We start from the raw sequence: 21,225 nt of genomic DNA, 5'->3' as shown, positions 1-21,225 counted from the left end.
CCTGTTTATGTTGTGAAGAAAAGCCGTCAGTACTGTTATCTCAGGAGACCGGGTTTGTTTTATGCGTGTGCATGTTATGCGTGCTATAACACGAAGCTGGCCAACTGAGGTACCATGTCCCTGGGAATTGTAATTGCTTGGTCGGTAAAAAAAAGATATTCAACCGCTACAGATGATGGCACAAGGTGCACTTTGATAGTATAAAAGAGGAAACAGACGAAGTCACGCAAGTTCTGAATATGTCTTAACCCCCCCCCCCCCCAAAAAATAAGAAAGGAAGAGAAAGGAAAGCCTGGAGCGGAGGGAGTGTTACAGGGAGCGAATTGCTCAGGACTTCAAACACAGGGAGTCATTCTGTCAAGGGGAGGGGGCGGGCGGGGGCAGGCACTGGGCCTCTCTAACAAAGTCCTCCTCTCTTTGCTCCCTCCCACTTCATTCACTTGCAAATCAGTGTGTGCCCACAAGAGCCAGCTCTCCCGAGCCCGTAACCTTCCCATCCCGAGCTGCAGTTTCAGCCGCGGCAGCGAGAACGGCTGAGCGGAGAACGGCTGAGCGGGCAACCGCGGCGGCGGCGGCGGCGGCCGAGACAGGAGCAGCCTGGGCGGGTCGCTGGGTCTCCCCGGGAGCAGGAAGGCGAGCAGAGGTGGGTTCGGTCTCAGTTGGCGATGGTGCATGCCTTTTCTTGTTTTAATTCTGTAGCGCTGATGGAAGCCAATCAGAGAGAGAGAGCCCTCTTTCCCCGGCGGGTGCCGCACGCTGGAGTTGGGAGGGATGTTCAGCCTGCGAGCCCGGGTCGGGGCGGGCGCGCGGGTCCGGCTGCGCTGGCTGCGCTGCTGCCGCTGCCCAGAACGGGCGCCGGTTCCCGGGGAGCTTCGGCGCCGCTCCTCCGCCTTCTGGTAAGACCGTGGAGGGGCTTGGTGGGGGCATATGTGATGGGGCCGCCGGGAAGAACCCGTTGCCTTTCTCTCCAGCGGCAGAGGCTGCCAAGGGGTCTCCGGCATTTGCAAAGTTGGCTGGTCAATTACCAAGGGCGCTGGTGCGTGCAGGACCCGCGGAGCGGTTTGGGGCTTGATTTATTTCCACCTGCCCACATCTCAGGGTCTGTGCAAGGACTGCTTTGGCCGGGTTACATTTCTTGGTTTGGGAGCCAAAGCAGAAAACTGGGTAGCTTGAAAACTCCCGAATGCTCCCAATAAGGAAAACTTAGGCTAAAGAGATGATTTGTCTCAGAGAAGAAGATTTAGAAAAAAAAAAAACACTGCTAGCTTGCACGCCGGGGGCAACGCCTGCCGGCTCACGTAGGGCAGAAATGCTTAGGTTGCAAGGAAAGTCCAACACTGGACTCCGAAAATGGAGCACACCGTCCAGGGAAAAGTCATGTGGAAGATGGAGCTCGCTTGTGCTCTTCCAAGGCTGGCCAGGCACAAATCTGGGGGAAAACGCCTCCCCCGGACTGGTTGGAGAGCAAACCAAGTGCGCCTGGTTTTCCGGTGTCCGATGCATGAAAAGTGACGCCCCCGGTGCGATATTCCGGAATTTAGTAACAGGGAATCTTGCTATGTTGTGTATTGCAGAGCTGGGATTACTTCTGTAGTTATTCTTATGCCAAGAGTTATCGCAGATCTCGGAGATGGGAGATGCTGGAGAGGTCAGCGTGGTGCTGAGAAGTGTTGTCACTGCTGCAATAAAATCCATATTTTATGGGGGGTTATATGCAGGTCCTTGTTAGTGCAAGGGGCTGTTCACCTGAGTTAACTACAGAGAACATCCAAGTACCAAGAAGTTTAATCATGTGGAATAGCCATACATTCTCTCCCCCCTCTCGTTTTTGGTTTTTGTTTGTTTGTTTGGTTTGTAAAGACATTTTAATTATGATATTCACACTATGGAGGTGTATCACCCCATGGCTCAGCCAATATTCATTTTCACTTACTGAAGCACATAATGTAGGAAAGAAGAGGATTTTTCCTGCAAAAAAAAAAAAATGTTGCTGCTGGAGTGAGTGATGTGTACATGTCTGGCTGCTCTGGAGGGGCGCACATGCGAAATACGGGTTCTCTGAGTGGTTACAATCCAGGGGGTGCAAAATCCTCCCTGCATGGGAAAAGGAACACGGAGATATACCTTGTTAATGAACAACTCTTCTAAGACTAAAGAACAAATAAGCTCATACAAACTGTGAGCAGGGATTACTTATTTCCTTTCTTTTCTTGCTGATGCCTGTACCTGAAAAGGAAAAGCTTTAGTATTCTACTTTAGGAGAAAAAAAAAAAAAAACTCTTCCAATTTGGCTTCAGCATCATCCTTTGTGTTTCAGTACTTGCATGGCTTTGTGCTGGCTATTTTTTTAGAGCCAGAAAACAAGTTGTGTGAAGAAAGAGGATATGATCAAGCAGATGTCTTCATTATGTCATAGGGGAGGGCAAAGTTTGTGCCAGAGGCCAGATTTTCAATGCAGAGCTCAGAAACTTAAAAGAAATCCAACAATTTACTGGAAAATGCAATCACATAGGATTGTATCTCGCCCCGTTTTGCTCTTTGGTGTATTCTAATTAAAAAGGTATTGGGGAGAAATAAAAGGCAGATCTTTTTCTACCTGTTTTGATGGTTCATGGCATACTTCGGAAGCAGAGGAAGTAACCAATTTTTTCAGAAAAACATGAGAAGCAGCAGTACATTTCTAAAGGAAAACAGCAATGGTTTAGTTCTCCTGTACTTGTCTACAATTATCTTTTGCTATCTTTGTAAGTGACAGACTGGTGTCTCTGTAGGGACTTTTAGTCCCTTTACTATCTGGCTTTTACATCAATTTATTGCAATTACATTTCTTAATGTTAACTCTGCAAAGATAATATATAGAAACAATCATTTTCTACTAAGTTGCCTACTGTCAGAAAATGTGTATATTACCTCCTCCACCCACTACTTCCATCAGCTTTGCAAGTAAAAACTTACTGAAGCACTCTTCATTTTTAAGCAAAAATCTCTCTTGCAAAATATTTTTCTGAGATTCTTGAAAACAGCTAATATCAATAGAAAGCACAACTATAGCTCCAGGACATCAAATGACACTTCTTTTTTCCAAATGTATCAATAACTTGGAACAACAGGTTCTGAATATCTAACCAGAGCTAACTGTGTGATTGTACCACATAAGGATAAAAAAAAGAGAGATAAATATGACAAATAATCTGAATGAAACCATGTTTCTCCCTAGGGAAGTAAAATGTGCAGTCCCCCCTTCTGGTCCTTACTCGCTTTGCAGTCCGGAATGCCAACTTACTGAGGCTGAATCCTTTGAACTTGGAAACTTTTTTTAGTTGGAAGGGACCTCTAGTGGGTCACACCATGCATTTCTCCCTGCAGTTCAACTGCATCATGGATTTTGTTATCTAAGATAATAAGCATATAACAGCTTTCCCTTCACAGACAAGACAGTATTCCCCAAGTCCTTTCATGACATTTATTCCAGGTCAAAACCATTACTGTCATTTGTGTAGTTCCTCTAATTTCAGGAGCCCAAGAGTATTTACACAGTTTCTGGGTATCTAGACTTTTGATAACTTCTTTATGATTCCAAATGAAAGCAACGGCCAATTAATAAAGAATTCACGACTACCAATATAAAATTTTCCTTATTTCTCATCTTGCCAAGATTGTACTTCCTTCACTCAAATTTACCCAATAGTAATAATGGCATTATAGTTATGACTCAAAAAGTTCCACATGAGGAAGCCCTACCATAGGGGTTCAAGCAAATATATGAAGCAATTGAAAAAAAGCAGAAAAAATGAGGCAGAAAAAAATTAACTAACCTTTCAGAGATCCGTGAACACTGACAAGTTATACTGAACTAGAGGTTTCTAACTTAAAGAAGCCCCCATTCAAATAAGCATATACTAAAAGTCCAAAAAATGTTTAGATGCATATCACTCTTATTCCAGGAGGTGTTTGTCTTTTATTTTTCTCTCTCTCTTTGATGTATCACAACATATTTTAGGTAACCTAGTCCTTAAAAAAAACTCTGCCTGGAACTTACATAGTAAGATAAGTTTTATAGGGGTGAATCAGCCTCGTCTGCTGATGGTCTGCAGGTTTCAACTCTGAATTTAAAAATCTGTTCTAAAGTTTGAAATGTGTTCCAAATGAGATAACATCCAGCAGAAGCCAGTTGCTTCTGCTGCTAGCTTAGTCACAGCAGCCCATTCTTTGGGGTCAATCAGAATTAGGGTCTCGCTTATAAAACTAACAAGCAGTGACTCAGTCTGAATTGCATTTTTTAATAGTATTTCAGCCTAGCTAGTGTCTACTGAACTTACCTTATTTGCTTCACAAAAAGGTGAAAATGTAGATAATCAAACCTTCTCTGATTTAAATTTTTTTCTGAATAATGATTCTAAATACAAAGACTCAAGAACATCATGTTAATAGGGGAAATTGATGAAAGAATAAAATCAAAATTCACACACACAGAGCACCCAATTGTGACACTGTTCCAATGATATTAGAGAAGAAATAAAGAAATGCACAACTTGGGTTGATTTTTTTTTCTTCTTTTTTTTTTCCTTTTCATTCTTTCTCTCCATTAGGATTTTTGTTTTATTTTGAACACAGATGAGAGCTTAAGGCACTTTCCTAGATCTAAACAATATTTTTGTTTTGAGTTTTCCTCTTATGAAGATTAAACTGGCCTACATTTTTAAAGTTCCTATTCCTAAGAAACGCTCCCTTTTTCAAAGTAATCAGATGAGAAAATTCAGGTTTTCTCTAATTAAGGTTTACAGCTGAAAGTGTACAGTCTTTGTAACCCCATCACTCACAAGTAGGGAGATAAGGCAAGAAAAGTATACATAACCCTTGAAAAAGGTGATACACCTTCATTTACTACAGATGTAAATGGAGTAAGGTTCTTTTAAGCCAAAGTGATTGGGTCAGAGGGATCAAGATACAGCCGTTGATCAAGACTGAACTATCCAGGAAATTTTTAACTCTTCCAACAACCAAAACTAACTGAAGAGTGAATGCTGTGAGCACAGATGCATTACTGCAGAGTGGACACATGTGCAGAAGGTTCTGTGTCCCCCATCCCCACAGATTATTAGAGATTATTTTACCTTGTTTCATCTATTTAATATCACTACACTAACACTGTTGGGTGCTCATTTCCTCTGTAAATCAGATCACCTTGGCTGAGACTTATAAGAGGAAAAGTTTAATTAAAGCCAGAATGTGACTATTAAATTTGATGTGCAGTATATAAGTGGGCAGCATGGATCCAAAGCTTTTTCCACCATACTTAGTGCTATCTTGTGAAAGAGAACAACTTAGGAAGAAGTTGAAGAATACAAAGCTAGCCAATACAGGGTATAATTTATCTTCATAGTTCACCACTTGAAAGAACACTGTGTTTTTTCTCTCTCTGTAATTCCCTAATTTGGTAGATCTGCCCAAAAGATGTTCAGGAGACCTAATAAGTTATAGGAATGGAAAACAACAAGAAAAAATTAAGTTGAGGTGGTGTCCCAAGTGACTACAATGAAAAGAGATGGGAGATGAATTTTTACATAAGAGGAAAATGTAAGAATAGAAATAGAATTAAAGTCACCATTTTTATACAGAGTGTACTTTCCACTTTATAAATACTGCTATTATTAGATACAACTTTATAAACATGATTACATCATTAACGTGTTTATAATCACTATGTTTCTCTAACATGGAATGTAAATTTGAAAGTTATCCTTTAAAAAAATCACCATCTAAAGGAAATGATCTGCATGGATCATAAAATAAGCAGAGGAGTACATTTTTAAAAAGTGGTCTGAAATTGCAGCAGAATCAAAGGAAGGTTTTCCTACTGCTTTGAAGAATATTGACTCTTTTCTATTATCTTCATTGTTCTTCCAGCTAAATAGATATACTATGTGTCCTTCTGACAACCTAAAGTATACAAAAGTGATAAAGACCAACCAAATCATTCATTTGGATTCTATATGTGGTATCCTCTTTATTTAGCCCTTTTTTGGTTTGAATTTCTAGGAAATTTCTGTTTGAGCCAAGCGTTTAATGAATGTGCTGTTAACAAACACTTGTGGTATCTTAGAAGTAAAAGTGTGACTCTGAGAAATACAGAGCAGCAGAGGGCATGGGAATGATTTGATTATTTTGACCAGAGCAATGCAGGTTTTCAGGCTGAGGAAAATGTCTGTAGGTTATTCATTTCTTAAAAACCACTTGAAAGTATGCATTAGGGTTTATAGTAGTAAAAAGAATTGTGTGGGGCATTTTTCTGAGCATAATAATGATACTTCTTATAAGAGAATAAATTGTCTTCTCTTATGTTCAGAGAGTGCCTTAAGTTGGAGGGGGTATTTCAGGAAAGTAGCTAAAAATGACAGCTGTTTATTTCAATGTCGGGGGGCATCACAACTTCACAGCACCCCAAAGGCCTCAGTCCTTTCTTAGTGCACTGACAAACTCACTACATGCATAGCTTTGGGGACTGTAGGTAGAGCTGAATAAGACTGTGTTCGTTTCCTTCCTTATTTGATGGGTAAAAATAATTTTCTTCTTTTATGACCACAGTTTTGTTATTTCATTCCCATCACAGTTCAGTATTTGTTCTGAATGACTTCTTTACCAAGTAAAATTTTATAAGAAAAGGGGCAGGGGGGCGGGTGGAGGAAAGCAGGAAGGAGAAAGGAAGAAAGACATCCTCTTAACAATGCAGTAATATTATAAATGGTTGATGGTGATAAGCCATTTTCATTAAACTCCATTCTTTCTATTACCACCATTCAAAAAGTCAGGTAGTTAACCCAGCCTCTATTGACAGTTTGGCAATTATCAGAGAACGTGAGACACAGAAAGGAATTTAGACATTACTTTACCCAATGCCAAGGGCTTCACTGGTAAAGAGTCTGCCTGCAATGCCGGGTTAAATCCCTGGGTTGGGAAGACCCCCTGGAGAAGGAAGTGGCAACCCACTCCAGTATTCTTGTCTGGAGAATCCCATGGACAGAGGAGCCTGGTGGGCTACAGTCCATGGGGTCACAAAGAGTCGGACACGAGTGACTAAAACCCAATGCCCATTGTTTACATTTGAGATACCTGATGACCAGAGAGATGAAGTGACTTGTCCATGGATCAACTGAATTCATTTTGTTCATTATCTCTATCTCTTCTGTAACCTGAGTTCTAGTTGTGGAATATTATAACTTTTTATCATCTCCACTCAATTCTGCCATTAAAAATTAAAAGAGAAATTTAAATCTATAATATCATTATTTATAAATATGCTATAAAGGAGCAGGCATGGAAACTTATGAAGAAAATACACTTTTGTAAAGCTCCTATTGCAAAGAAGAATTAAAATTTTCCTTCAAAATTTTGACGATTACTTGGGAGGCTGATAAAATGTAGGTTTTTATTTTATTTTTAATGATTTGATGGTAGTCTTGAGTATCAGTAATTTGGCAGGCTATCCAAAGTCACGTGTGCATCTTTGCAAAAAAAAAAAAAAAGTTTATTGGTCAGTGATCAGATATGAAACATGATAACAACCTATTTATTGTGTTCTTTATAACTCTCCATTTATTCAACTTAAGGACTAAGACAGTGACCTTCCTACTTCTTTGGAGTTAAAATGTCAATTTTGGCATGAAAGTGTATGGATAAATTATGTTGTTTTTTTCCCTTGATAAAATTAAAATCTGCAAGCAACCCAATCTCAACCCGCCCCTATTTAAAAAAATAACTGTTAATGTTCCATGAAATCCAAAAGTCCAAGGACCACTGGGTTAGATAATGAATAACATAATGTTGAAAAATGACTGACTTAGTTTTCTTCCTTGTTTGGATGAATTGAAAGTAAAGGGGAATGACTTTTGGAATGATAAGCCAAATAGTCCAAAAGATAAAAGTCATTCTATCAAAAGGTATTTTTGGATCCCTTATTTAAACTTCATAGAGATTAATAATAACATTCGGAATAACAATACAATCTTTGACTATATTAATAGGTTCTCCAAAATTGTGCTTTGCCAAGGTCATGGCCAAAATATGTCATCGGCAATGAATTCGCCTATTTGATTACATAGTGGATTATTCGGTGGAAAATAAGAAGTTTTAAATTTATATCTTGTTTTTCTAAAAACCCAGCCAGCTCAATTTAACCATAACCATTATTAAAGAGGCATCTTTTTTTTTCCCCCTAAAAGTGAACTTTATATAACTGCGGATAAACACAAATTTCCTAAGGTGTTGATTGATTTGTAGTTTAAGGTATGCACTGTTAGGTCAAAAAGCAGTTGCTTTCTAGATTTCAGTCATGAAAATGAGCTTATCACATTTTTAGCTGCAAAGCTTAAACCTCCTTTTCAGGATTAAAAAAGGGGGATTTTATTAATCAACTATCGTCCATTTTATAAAATGTTTAGAACTGCTCAATTTCACACTCAACAAAGTATTTTAAGCTCTTCTTAAGAACAGGTTCTGATTTAACACTGATCAAAACTGTGTGGTCGGATTGAGTAATCATGATGAAAAATGATAAAATTCACCAAGATTGGTATAGTACTGCTGATCCTAATTTGTATTAACTAACTATTTGCTAGTTAATTACTTATATAAAGTATGTAGTTGAGATTTTGTCAGTGTTTCATAAAGAAATAAATTCTGTGAGAGAGGCCTTGTGATAAATACCAGTGCCACAGTTTTACTCTCTTTCTGACTCATATCCCTTTTTATTAAGAAAGAGATGTTCAGGGCAGATCCTTATTAAGACAACAGAATGAAGGGGTCACTTACTGGTTAGTGTCATCAAGAGGAGGTGGTTCCAAACCTCCAGATCCAGCTCTGCAATAATTTTTTAATTCAAGGAAAGTATATTTACCTGCAGGTAAAGTGCCTTTGAAATAATTGCAGGCACACCAAATACAGGTCTCGTATTTTAAAACTTTGTCTCGTGATACTTCCCTTCTTCAGTATGCTTTTATTCTCAGATGCCACATTCCAAGATACCTTTACAAATAGCACCATGGTTTCATTTTTCAACTTCCCCCGCCTTGAGTTTAAATGTGTGTTTACTCTGTGTTCTAAAAAAACAATGCAATTAAGTTTAAGAGATTACCCAATAGAGGGAAGGACACTGCTAGATGTCAAGAGATCATGTGAAATGACTTTCTCACCAACTAGAATGCTAAATAGGACAGTTACTTATTTAAAATATGAAGCTAAAAGCTACAAAAGAGTAAAATGCTCCCAAGTGATTTAGTTTAGTCTGATGTAATGAAAGATTTTTATACAGTGGACAGAGAGGGGAGAAATTGTTGAAACCTATGCTGGGTTAACTGTGCACCAAAGAACAAGAAGTTTGCTTTGCACTGTGGATATTCTGAACTTTAATAGAGCATATGTTTGCTTCCCAATTTCTCACTACATTAAAATAAATTTTTAAATGGCTTATTTTTTTTCTCCATATGAAAATCACAGCTGTTTAGAAAAACCAATCATGAAAACAAGAGCCAAACCTGCCCTGATTTGTAATTAAGAAATAGGCAATAATATCCATGATGTTATCAAGGACTTTAAAGCAAGTGAAATTTGGGCTGCATTTTAAACTCAGTAATCCAAAGAAGTAGCTACAAGGCTCTAACTGCTCAGGAGATATTGCACTTGTCAAATACTTTCCAATTTAGTTTTCACCTGATTGACAAGTCCTCCTAAAAACAATGCCAAGACTTTGGAAATTTTCTTGATTCCCTGCACAGAAAAAAGCCCACATGATACAAACACAAGATGCCTTGTGGAATGAACAAATACAGGCTGGGGAGAAAGGAGAAAATGGCTTTAAAATATCACTTCTTTCATCTCAAGATCACAGTTTTAACATGAAGGCATCACTAGCAAATGTAAGCATATAGTGAAGGCTCAATAAATGCTTACTGTGAAATTCTTCTCATACAAACTGCAAAAGATTCTCTTCAATAAATACTTCTCCAATTTATTTCCTTTTCAAGTTTATTCACACCAATGAAAAAATTCAAGTTTTCTATCCCATGCTATAGTGTTTAATAATTTTGACTCCTTTAAAAGAAGCCAATTTCAAAGGAAACCCTATCAATGGTGTCCTCAGAGCTAGAGAGACTAAGCATGTAAACAGAGCTGCCCAGCTTTCAAAATTGGCCACCAGACCTCTTCTTCCTCCAGGCAGATTTTTATTAAACTTGGTATTAAACAATGTTGCCTGGAGCCTGATTAACAATTTATGCCTTCCTAAGCAGATTAGCAGAAGTCTGTCATTTTGATTTTTTAATTCTTGTGTTTGGAAACAGGATGCACCTCTGAGTTTACACTTTTTCAATGTATGTATTTTATTTTCAGAATTCAAACTTAAATATTGTTCTTTTCTGAATTTTTTTTCTTTTACAGTTTTAGTATTCATGTGTGTTACTATATATTTTCTATGCTAAATAAAGCAATTGCTTTTTTACTAAGCGATTTTTTTTCTCTCTCATTCAGTAAATCCTAAATGTTCTTTTAAAATATCTTAAAGATATTTTGAATCTGTTACTTTCGAGAACACAAGAAAGATTATTGGAAGTGAGTAGGATAATAATAAAAGCTAACACTTAGACAGCACTTACAATATTTCAGGCACTATTCTAAATGGTTACATGAATTTAATGTTCACAACAATGTTCTGAAGAAAACACTATTAATCTTCCAATTTTACAGACAAAACTGGGAGATAGAGCAGTTAGGCAACTTGCCCAAGGTCACACAGCTAATACATGTCAGAGCTAAGATTAAATCCTGGCAGTCTTGATAGCCCACACTCTTAAATATTAAATTCTTGTGCCTTTTGTGCTTAATATGTATGTATATAAACCCAAACAGATGGTAGATAGATGAATAGATTCAAATGTTTGTATTTCAAATTCAAAAATAATGTCAAAATTGTAAGGATATTTATACATGCATTTATATATATGCAATATATGTAACATATACATATTTCTCAGGAATCAAAAAATATAATTTTAAAGAAAATGAGAAACATCTTTCCCTTTCAAGTCTCAGTGAATTCATCAGTATATTCCCACAACAAGTTAGATCAATTAATTATAGCCCAAAGCAGCAGATATCAGCCTCACAAAAGTCGTTTAGCTTTAGGCCTAGCTTTTCACTTTAATTTGAGTCAGTCTTACAATCAGTCTTACTGTTGGTCCCAAGGGAAGCCTGGCAAAGTTTCTGGAAGGTTTAGACTCATCACTGATTAATTTATTCATTCTATAATATTTACTGAGACCCTCCTGTGCCCAATGCTGGAGAGACACTGGGATGATAACATACAGAGCACTTTGGGGAAACAGATACTTTCCTTATATTTTATACAAAATAAATCCCATAAGAATTAAAGAGTAAGAGTATAAAACAAAACTGCAACTTTACTGAAATTAGATAAATATATATTCATAATCTTGGGATAGCAATTGAATTCCTAAGCATGAAGCCAGAACTTGAAAACACAGTGAAGGAAGTCAGCAAAGTGAAGGAATGCATGCTTTAGTAATAACAGGCCAATAGTGCCAGCTTTGTATAAAAATGAATAGGACATTCACAGTTCATTTTATTCATCTTCTCCCCATACTTAGATCTTACATGAACATGGAAATTAGTCTTTCATTTCAGGTTACATTATGATCAGTTTATAGGGTCTCTATTCATTTTCAGATTTGGTATTTGACCTCCTGCCCCAGCTTAGAAAGAACCCCCACATCCCTCTTCACTGCCAAAGGCTTATTACAATTTTATTTTTAATAGTATGCCTCAAAGTACGTTAGACATCCCAGGTGGTGCTAGTGGTAATGAATCTGCCTGCCAAAGCAGGAGACCTAAGAGATGTGGTCCCTGGATTGGGAAGATCCCCTGGAGAAGGGCATGGCAACCCACTCTAGTATTCTTGCTGGGAGAATCCCATGGACAGAGGAGCCAGGTGGGTTACAGTCCATAGGGTCACACAGAGTCGGACATGACTGAAGCAATATAGCATACTGTACATGGAATGTTTTCATGTTTCTTTCACTGATCCTACAATTCCCCTGGTGAGTTTGTGGGACAACATTAAGTAGAAATACTTTTCATCAAGAAATCACAAGAAATTAAGATTTAAGTGATGGAGGTTTGATTTAATTCAATAACTATTTAACCAACACTTAGGTGCAAGGCATTGTGTTGGTGCCATAGATAACACCATGGCATCCAGTTGGTTACAATATGCATTAAATACAGGCCTACCTCAGATATATATAAATCCCAAAGAATGCTCAAACTACCGCACAATTGCACTCATCTCACACGCTAGTAAAGTAATGCTCAAAATTCTCCAAGCCAGGATTCAACAATACGTGAACCGAAAACTTCCAGATGTTCAAGCTGGTTTTAGAAAAGGCAGAGGAACCAGAGATCAAATTGCCAATATCCGCTGGATCATCGAAAAAGCAAGAGAGTTCCAGAAAAACATCTATTTCTGCTTTATTGACTACGCCAAAGCCTTTGACTGTGTGGATCACAATAAATTGTGGAAAATTCTGAAAGAGATGGACATACCAGACCACCTGACCTGCCTCTTGAGAAAGCTGTATGCCGGTCAGGAAGCAACAGTTAGAACTGGACATGGAACAACAGACTGGTTCCAAATAGGAAAAAAGGAGTACGTCAAGGCTGTATATTGTCACCCTGCTTATTTAACTTATATGCAGAGTACATCATGAGAAACACTGGGCTGGAGGAAGCACAAGCTGGAATCAAGATTGCCGGGAGAAATATCAATAACCTCAGATATGCAGATGACACCACCCTTATGGCAGAGAGTGAAGAGGAACTGAAAAGCCTCTTAATGAAAGTGAAAGAGGAGAGTGAAAAAGTTGGCTTAAAGCTTAACATTCAGAAAACTAAGATCATGGCATCTGGTCCCATCACCTCATGGGAAACAGATGGGAAGACAGTAGAAACAGTGTCAGACTTTATTTTTTTGGGCTCCAAAATCACTGTGGATGGTGACTGCAGCCATGAAATTAAAAGACGCTTACTCCTTGGGAGGAAAGTTATGCAACCTAGATAGCATATTAAAAAGCAGAGACATTACTTTGCCAGCAAAGTTCCGTCTGGTCAAGGCTATGGTTTTTCCAGTGGTCATGTATGGACGAGAGAGTTGGACTGTGAAGAAAGCTGAGTGCCGAAAAATTGATGCTTTTAAACTGTGGTGTTGGAGAAGACTCTTGAGAGTCCCTTGGACTGCAAGGAGATCCAACCAGTCCATCCTAAAGGACATCAGTCCTGGGTGTTCATGGGAAGGACTGATATTGAAGCTGAAACTCCAGTACTTTGGCCACCTCATGCAAAGAGGACTCATTGGAAAAGACCCTGATGCTGGGAGGGATTGGGGGCAGGAGGAGAAGGGGACGACAGAGGATGAGATGGCTGGATGGCATCACCAACTCGATGGGCATGAGTTTGAGTAAACTCCGGGAGTTGATGATGGACAGGGAGGCCTGGCGTGCTGCGATTCATGGGGTCACAAGGAGTCAGACACGACTGAGAGACTGAACTGAACTGAACTGAACTGAACCTCAGATATTGTAGGTTTGGTTCCAGACCACTGCAATAAAGCGAACCACATGAATTTTATGGTTTACTAGTGCATGTAAGATATATACTGCATTAAGTGTGTAACAGTATTATGTCTTTAAAAATGTGAAAATCTTAATTTAAAAATACTTTATTACTAAAAAACACTAACCATCACCCAAACCTTCAACAAGTTGTAATCTTTTTGCTGGCAAAAGGTTTGAAATATTGCGAGAATTACCAAAATGTGACAAAGAGACACAAAGTGAGCAAATGCTGTTGGAAAAATAGCACTAATAGACCTGCCGAATGCATGGTTGCCACAAACCTTTAATTTCTCAGAAAAATACAGTAACTGGGAAGTGCAATAAAGTGACGTATAATAAAGGGAAGTATACCTATATTAAATATGACTGTTAAAAACTGCCATAAACTTATTCAATGAATACACAGATATTCTGTCAGAATTGAGCCTTTCAGTCATGAAGCAGACTAAGATCTACCATTATTAAATCTAGACTTTAATGTATTGACATCCAAGCTCGGTACCAATATTAATATTCAGCTCATGTACACCAGAACAGCTGTCCAGGTTGCTTACCTCCAGTGTCCCCACTCATCTTCACTGACCAAATCTCACTGGATATTCAGGGAAATGGTCAAGAATCTGTTTGTCCAGCAAACTCTCCCTGACTTCCACTCACCTGTCCCGCCCTCAGCTTAAGATTTTTCACTGCATGATCCTATAATAGCCTCTACTTAGCCTCTAAGTGGGCTTCCCTGGGGCTCAGACGGTAAAGCGTCTGCCTACAATGCGGGAGACCCAGGTTCAATCCCTGGGTAGGGAAGATCCTCTGGAGAAGGAAATGGCAACTCACTCCAGTACTCTTGCCTGGAAAATCCCATGGATGGAGGAGCATGGTAGGCTACAGCCCATGGGGTCGCAAAGAGTCAGACACGACTGAGCAACTTCACTGCACTTAGCCTCTAAGTAAACCTGTTGTTTCAAACGTCTCTACAAGATAGTCCAGGTCTTAACCTATCACACTGTAAGCCTCGAGAGAACAAGGCCTCTGGGTCTTAAACTCTAACATCTCTAACCAAGGCCTAGCACTGTTTTTGACAAATGGCGAGAACACCTTCGATGTTTGTTGAGAGAAGAAATGGACAGTATTCATTATAAAATTGGACTACACTTATATGCTTTTACATTATTCATGTTGGTTAGTTTTTGTTTCTTGTAATCCGATTTCCTCCAAACATAGTGTAAGAGTACACTTAAGAAAGAAAGGTCAGCGCCAGCCTTCTAGACAGCCCAGACCAAAGGGGTGTACCCAACAGAAGGTGCTGTCCCCAGGACAACCTTGGTGTTGTCAGCCAAGTGTCTGACATAGGGTTATAGACCACATAACTGATGGGTCTTCCAATATAATACTTGAATTTTTTACTGGGGATGTTTTCTTATCTAAAAGTTGCAATTTCTTCAGTCACTCTCACCAAGGTGTAGAATTGTTTAGAGGTTTTATTAATGTGTTCAGGTTGAAAATTTTAGCTGCATAAATGTTTTCTCTTTGGAATAGACTAGCATGATAAACCTTGGTTATCTTTTGGTTTATTATTCACCCATAGTAGTACATCAAATGGAATCTACAAAACAATCTTATATACATGTTTTATGAGCAAAATCATTTTCCCCTAAATTCCTACCCTGGACATGTTTCTTGAGGTTCTACAGAAGTCTAACAGCAGAGTCTACATACCTTGTTATAACCTTGAACACAACTACACAAAATAGACTGAATTAAATTCAACTGATTATGTGGTCCTGTTTCATTCCTTAAGTGGCAGTCAATACATGAAATGGGATCTTCATGAATATTATTTGGCAATGAAATATGCAGTTCAGCCCAGCTCTCTGAGCATGCCAAATATTTTGTAAGGTTTGAGATGAAGAGTGGAAGAGGTTTAGATGATGTTCTTTAAACTTCCTCCATTTAATGTGATATCCGTCAGCCTGAAGTCAAAGGTACATGGAGAATTTTAAATTTACTAATCAATAGAAGTTAGTTTGTTTTACCTAAGTGGATTTCCTAGAGTAGAATAGGTACCATGGTACATTCTGGAAAGTTTGTCTCCTATCTCACCACTATGGGAAATTGTAACTTCCAAGGGAAAAGAATAGAACTGTGGGTTCAGAAAAGTTAGGAAAGTGATTCCCATTCCTCTGGTTAACATTTCCTTTGGTTAACTAACACTTTCAATCAGTAACATCTCACATTAACACAAGGAATCTAAACTCTGTAGAGGCAGCCTCTCCCATACTTCACATCCCAACTTTAGAATAGTAAGTAGAGAATTAAAGGATTTTCAGGAGTGATTAAGCTATTGGGGGTAGAGGAGAAGCCAATAAGAAAGCCTATTAACAGTGGAAAGGAGATCAGAAAAGTAAGCTATAATAATTCATGTTCAGCATCCTAAAGATCTGATTACTTCTTACTCTTTATTACCAAGTATTTTCAGCTTATGCAATAGGATGCTTTGGGCTATGAGTGAGAAAAAAATCCTATTTCAAACTGGAAAGAAATAAATAAAATTATATTTTACAAAATAGACATTCCGTAGAAATGCAGGTTCCAAATGATCCATAGATGAGTAGCATGATCAAACACTCTGAATCTTTCTGTTTATCCTTCTTGTCATCTTTAGCATCAACTGCATTCAATGATTCCCCTCAAACTTTAAGATGACTGCCAGTGGCTACTGGAGCTACATCCTTCCTTATTCTTGTCTGGCAAAAGAAAGAGAAAAACCTCTCTCACTATCAAGAGTTAAGGGTAGTGTCCTTCAGTCTGGCTGAGGCGGTACAGGACATATGACCATTTACTATATTATTTTGCTAGGAAATTCCATGTGCTAATTAGCTTTTTAGACTAAAGATCTATTCTTGGGGTCAGCTTCCCTTGATTTTAATTCCATGCGTGGATTCAGAGGGAAGAAATATATGTAGACAAAACTGGGATTCTATCAAGAAGAAAGAAGTTGGGGAATGAACGTTCCTAGTTAACAAACCCTATCTACTACAGTTTAGCCTGAGAATCAGTATTACTCTACGTAAAAAGTCTTAAGTGTTTTAAGTGGGTGAGGGATTCAGTGGAATTCAGTTTCAGAAACCACAGCTTTACAGGTAACAGATAATAAGACCAAAACCCACCTATTCCATCAAGTGAGGGTTATCAGCAAAATGGCAATTAGAGTGATACTAAACCATTTTAATGACCTCCGTTCCTATCTTTTATTTTACTCTGTGCATGAAGTGGGTTTTGGTGTATTTGTTTTGGGAATATACTGACTAGAAATACATCACTGTCCAAAAAGAAAACATTTTTTTCATCTAGGGAGTTGAGGTTTAACTAGCTGGAAGGGAAGTATAATTTCATTTTGTTCTCATAGTCTCATTTAGAAAATAACCTTAAGAGATTCAAAGGACATCAAGCCATGTGAGCACTCTCCTTGCTCTCTAGGGGCTTGGCCTGGGCTTTAACTTTTCTAGCTTTTTCTGAAGTGTTTCCTTAAGCAACATTTTTGCTTTAGCACTGTCCTAACCACTGGAGCTTTAAGAAATCTTAAAAAGTGTTGTTTAAAAATAGCCTCACAAAACAATTTTCTTTTCTCTGCCTTGCTAAAAATATCCCAAATCTTTAAGAATGCTTTTTTTTCCTCTTAGATTTTATTTGAAAGGCAACTAAGCTGAAATGCAGATATTTATCTAAATCCAAGTCAAAACGGTTTGAGAAATAATTGCGAAATATAAAATGAAAACTCAACAGAGTGCTGCCTCTGCTATCTGGCTAATTTAAGGCAAAAGTGAAGTTCTAGGGTTGCTTTTTTTAACAAATGCATTTATGTGGATGTGATATATGCCACACAACAGGATGTTCCTAAAACATCCTGTAATAAAATCTAAAGTCTAAATCTTAACAATTTTTTCCTCATCTTCTGTTCCCTTAGAACTGACTTTGCCACCATGTGAATTCAATCACCTCTGCAAATCTTCAACTATGACAAAAATGTCTTTTTTTACCAAGCAAGTTAGGGGTAGAATTAAGGAGCCATGACCATAAAAGCTTTGAATTTAATTAGATGAGTTATGTATGAAGTTTTGAGGAAAGGGGGCACTGAGCTCTTAAACTGTCCTACTTTGCATGAAAAAGGGAGTCCCAGGTTGACCGTGTAAGTACAAATACTTTCCAGTTGGGCAGATGACCTGTTGGATGTTTCTCATAGTGCATTTTTCTCAGATAAATGAGGATAATGGTAATTTCAACTTCAGAAAGGTGTCTGAGGAGTAACTAAGATAAGCATGTAGGAAGCACTCCCAAAATGTTGCTGTCCTCATTGTTATCAAGAAGTCTTCCAAGTATTCAATCCATTTGAGGGTCTTGGTTATTTTTAACAAGCTGCAAGGTGTTTTTTTGTTTTTTTTTAATTTCACTAATTGGAATGATGCACAGCATTTTTTATGTCACCAATGTAATGTGCCATGGGGGGCAACATGCCCATAATTCTACTCACTGAAACGTGTTTTGGCTGACACAGTGAATGTGCCAAATGTGGCTTAAATTCAGAATTTAAGCCTCTTCAGCACCATTCCCAGAAAATCTGCAACCCGAGAAGGGTTCCTCATTTGGGTTTGCAAAGGTGTGAACTAACTGCAGCCAAAACGAAGTAAAAAATGGTAGATACAAATTCCCTTGTAGCACGCTATTCTCCTGAGGATCTTGTTCGAATCTGACGGCCAGTTGCCCTTGTCCATGTGATAACGTGTGGGGGGGAAAAACAGCAGACCACAACTATGGCATCAGAAACACATGACACTGGCAAGAGAAGGCACACATGGACATGTACACACGCACGCACGTGTACACACACACCAGTTCCACCACCAAAAACACCTAAGACAAAACGGGAAATGAGGTTTTGGTTCAAGATGGAGACGTCAGAGGGTCACGTCCTCACTTCCTCCCATGAACACTGGGAACCCACCACTAACACATGGAACTGCTTCCTCTGAAAACACCTAAAACTTGGCTGAGCAGCTCCTGCCAGAGAAAGGCCACAACTCAGCAGGTAGGAGAGAGGGGACACCATCCCCCCAAAACCAAGCCCCCCGCCAGTCAGGAGGGAACTCAAAACCGGAGGTTCTCCCTGAGGAGCAAAGGGTTGGAACCCCACCTCTCACACCGGCATCTGAGAGCCCTCAAAAGGTCTTTAAAAACTAACCGAGCTCTTGCGCACCAGTCCCACAGGGCTGAAGGGTCAGAGAAACAGCCCTCACAGAGCTCCCAGTGGCAGGACTCACCTGTTGCCGGCAGGGCGCAGGTGTCGATGTCGATGAGAGACGCGGACCTCCGCTGTGGGAGTCCTCACTTGCTTGATGTTGCGGCTTAGCTTCGGTTCGAGGGGCAGGCATCTGCCTTGACACACACATTGGGGACAGCTGGGGTGCTCCCCTACTCCGCAAAAGGGAGGCTGGCAGGCGCCACCACGAAGCCGTCTCTACCCTGCCCCAGCCCTGGCGCCATCTTCCCTCTCTCTTCCCGCCTTCGCACCTTCCCCTCTGCCCTAGCTCCGCCCCCTCTGCGTTCACACGTGAGATTGGTGCCCCGGCTGTAGCCCAGGGAGACACTTCTTGACAGGCTGCCGGCACGGGCACTGGGTGGACATTGCACGGAGACCCCACCCCCACCCCACCGCCTTCTAAGAAAGAGGCCCATTTGCTTGGCTTGGAACTTGGGCTGAGGGGTAGACGTCAGATTTGGCCCAGAACTAGGGGCTCAAAGCCCTTCTCTCAGGGAACAAAGGCCAGTGCATGCCATCATCTTTGCACTTGACCTCTGCCTTTTTACAACTGGCAGTATCTCCCAGACAGGAGCTTATACCCTTCTCTGGAGCCTAGATGTCCAACCCACGGAATACTTCTGGATCGCCTGGAGGACAGCCGGGGCTTATGCTTGTAGTCCCAGAGGGCTGCATCTGTGTGTATGAGCCTCTTTTATATAAAGTGTACTCTTACGTTTAAAAATATAATTATATAACTATAAAATTTGCAGTATATGCTGCTTTGTGTCATAATAATAGTAAAGTCTATTCAGAATAAAATTAGTATTAGAGACTTATAGGAAAAATGTTATTTCAAATTTCAGTTCATATACATAACTTTTGCAAAGTACATGTGATCAATATAAGACATTCAAGCATAAAAAATTACCTTTAGATTAAAATATGTGGGGGAAGTTGAATGGAATTGAGTTGATGACAAAGGACTGGTATAAAATTTCTGGCTGTTAAAATGATCTCATTCATGTATTTTTAGATGAGGCATTGTGGCTATTGAACTGCTACTGTATTAGAATTCTATTAGAAAAAATTTAGAGTGACTTGATAGTGTGTTTTAGTGTTAATATTTACAATTGGCAGGAAGTTACATTATTTTCAATAACTCAAACTTACAGTAAGATTATTTTTTTTAACTTTTTACTTTATATTAAAGTATAGCCGATGAACAATGTTGTGATAGCTTCAGGTGAACGGTGAAGGGATTCAGCCATACATATTCATGGATCTATTCTCCTCGCTAACTCTCCTCCCATCCAGGCTGCCACATAACATTAAGCAGAGTTTCCTGTCTTATACAGTAGGCCTTTGTTGGTTATCCATTTTAAATATAGCAGTGTGTGGTACTTTTAACCACTAACAATGTGGCAGAAATTCTTTTTAGTATCATTTTGATTAACATGCAAGCAAAAAATGTGAGGTGCCCTACCGTAGGGTATGGAAGACTAATGTGTACATATACCACTCATACTGTAGAACTTTAACTAAAATGTTATGCTCTGAGGCTCCGGTTCATCCCTGAATTCCTCAGTTAGGGCACTTTTGCAGCTGGCGTTAGATTCCTGAGAAATCTAGTCCAGGTAGCTCTGTACCAAGCCCAGGCTGTTTTCACTGCAGTCATTCCCCTAATGTGCATGGAGAAAACGTCAGATTGGCAGGCCTCTGCCCACAGGTTTCCAGTTTCAGTATCTCCTGAAAACAATATGTTCATCAAAGCTAAAACACACAGACCCAGCTGAGTCTAATTCTCTTATTTCTCTAACTCTATAATATGGTTTGGGGCTTTCCCGGGTGGCACTAGTGGTAAAGAATTTGCCTGCCAATGCAGGAGACGCAAGAGAGACCGGTTCCATCCTGGGTCAGGAAGATCCCCTGGAGAAGGGCATGGCAACCCACTCCAGTATTCTTGCCTGGAGATTCCCACGGACAGAGGAGTCTGGTGAGCCACAGTCCACAGGGTTGCAAAGAGTCGGACACTACTGAAGCACCTTAGGTCACCCGCACACATAATATGGTTTTACTATTGATACACTCAATTGACCAGACCACCTGACCTGCCTCTTGAGAAATCTGTATGCAGGTCAGGAAGCAACAGTTAGAACTGGACATGGAACAACAGACTGGTTGGTTCCAAATAGGAAAAGGAGTACATCAAGGCTGTATATTGTCACCCTGCTTATTTAATTTATATGCAGAGTA

At 39.5% G+C, this 21,225-nt stretch overlaps 1 protein-coding gene across 2 annotated transcripts in view; it reads left to right on the top strand.

Annotated features, from left to right (window-relative positions):
• The first annotated feature begins 406 nt into the window (after positions 1-406).
• CDH6 (cadherin 6) overlaps positions 407-21,225 on the top strand; it is a 142,654-nt gene continuing 121,835 nt past the window's right edge. The window contains exon 1 of one of the 2 annotated variants that reach the window (XM_043488899.1): positions 407-643. The gene's annotated coding sequence lies outside the window, so the exon portion shown is untranslated. Of the gene's footprint in view, positions 644-789; positions 897-21,225 lie in introns of those variants that run through there. The other variant, XM_043488901.1, reaches the window with a different exon arrangement.

Source organism: Cervus canadensis, chromosome 16 (assembly GCF_019320065.1).
Source record: "Cervus canadensis isolate Bull #8, Minnesota chromosome 16, ASM1932006v1, whole genome shotgun sequence".
Lineage (NCBI taxonomy): Eukaryota > Metazoa > Chordata > Mammalia > Artiodactyla > Cervidae > Cervus > Cervus canadensis.
Note: the sequence above shows the minus strand (reverse complement) of the source record. Positions and strands in the feature narration are given on the sequence as shown.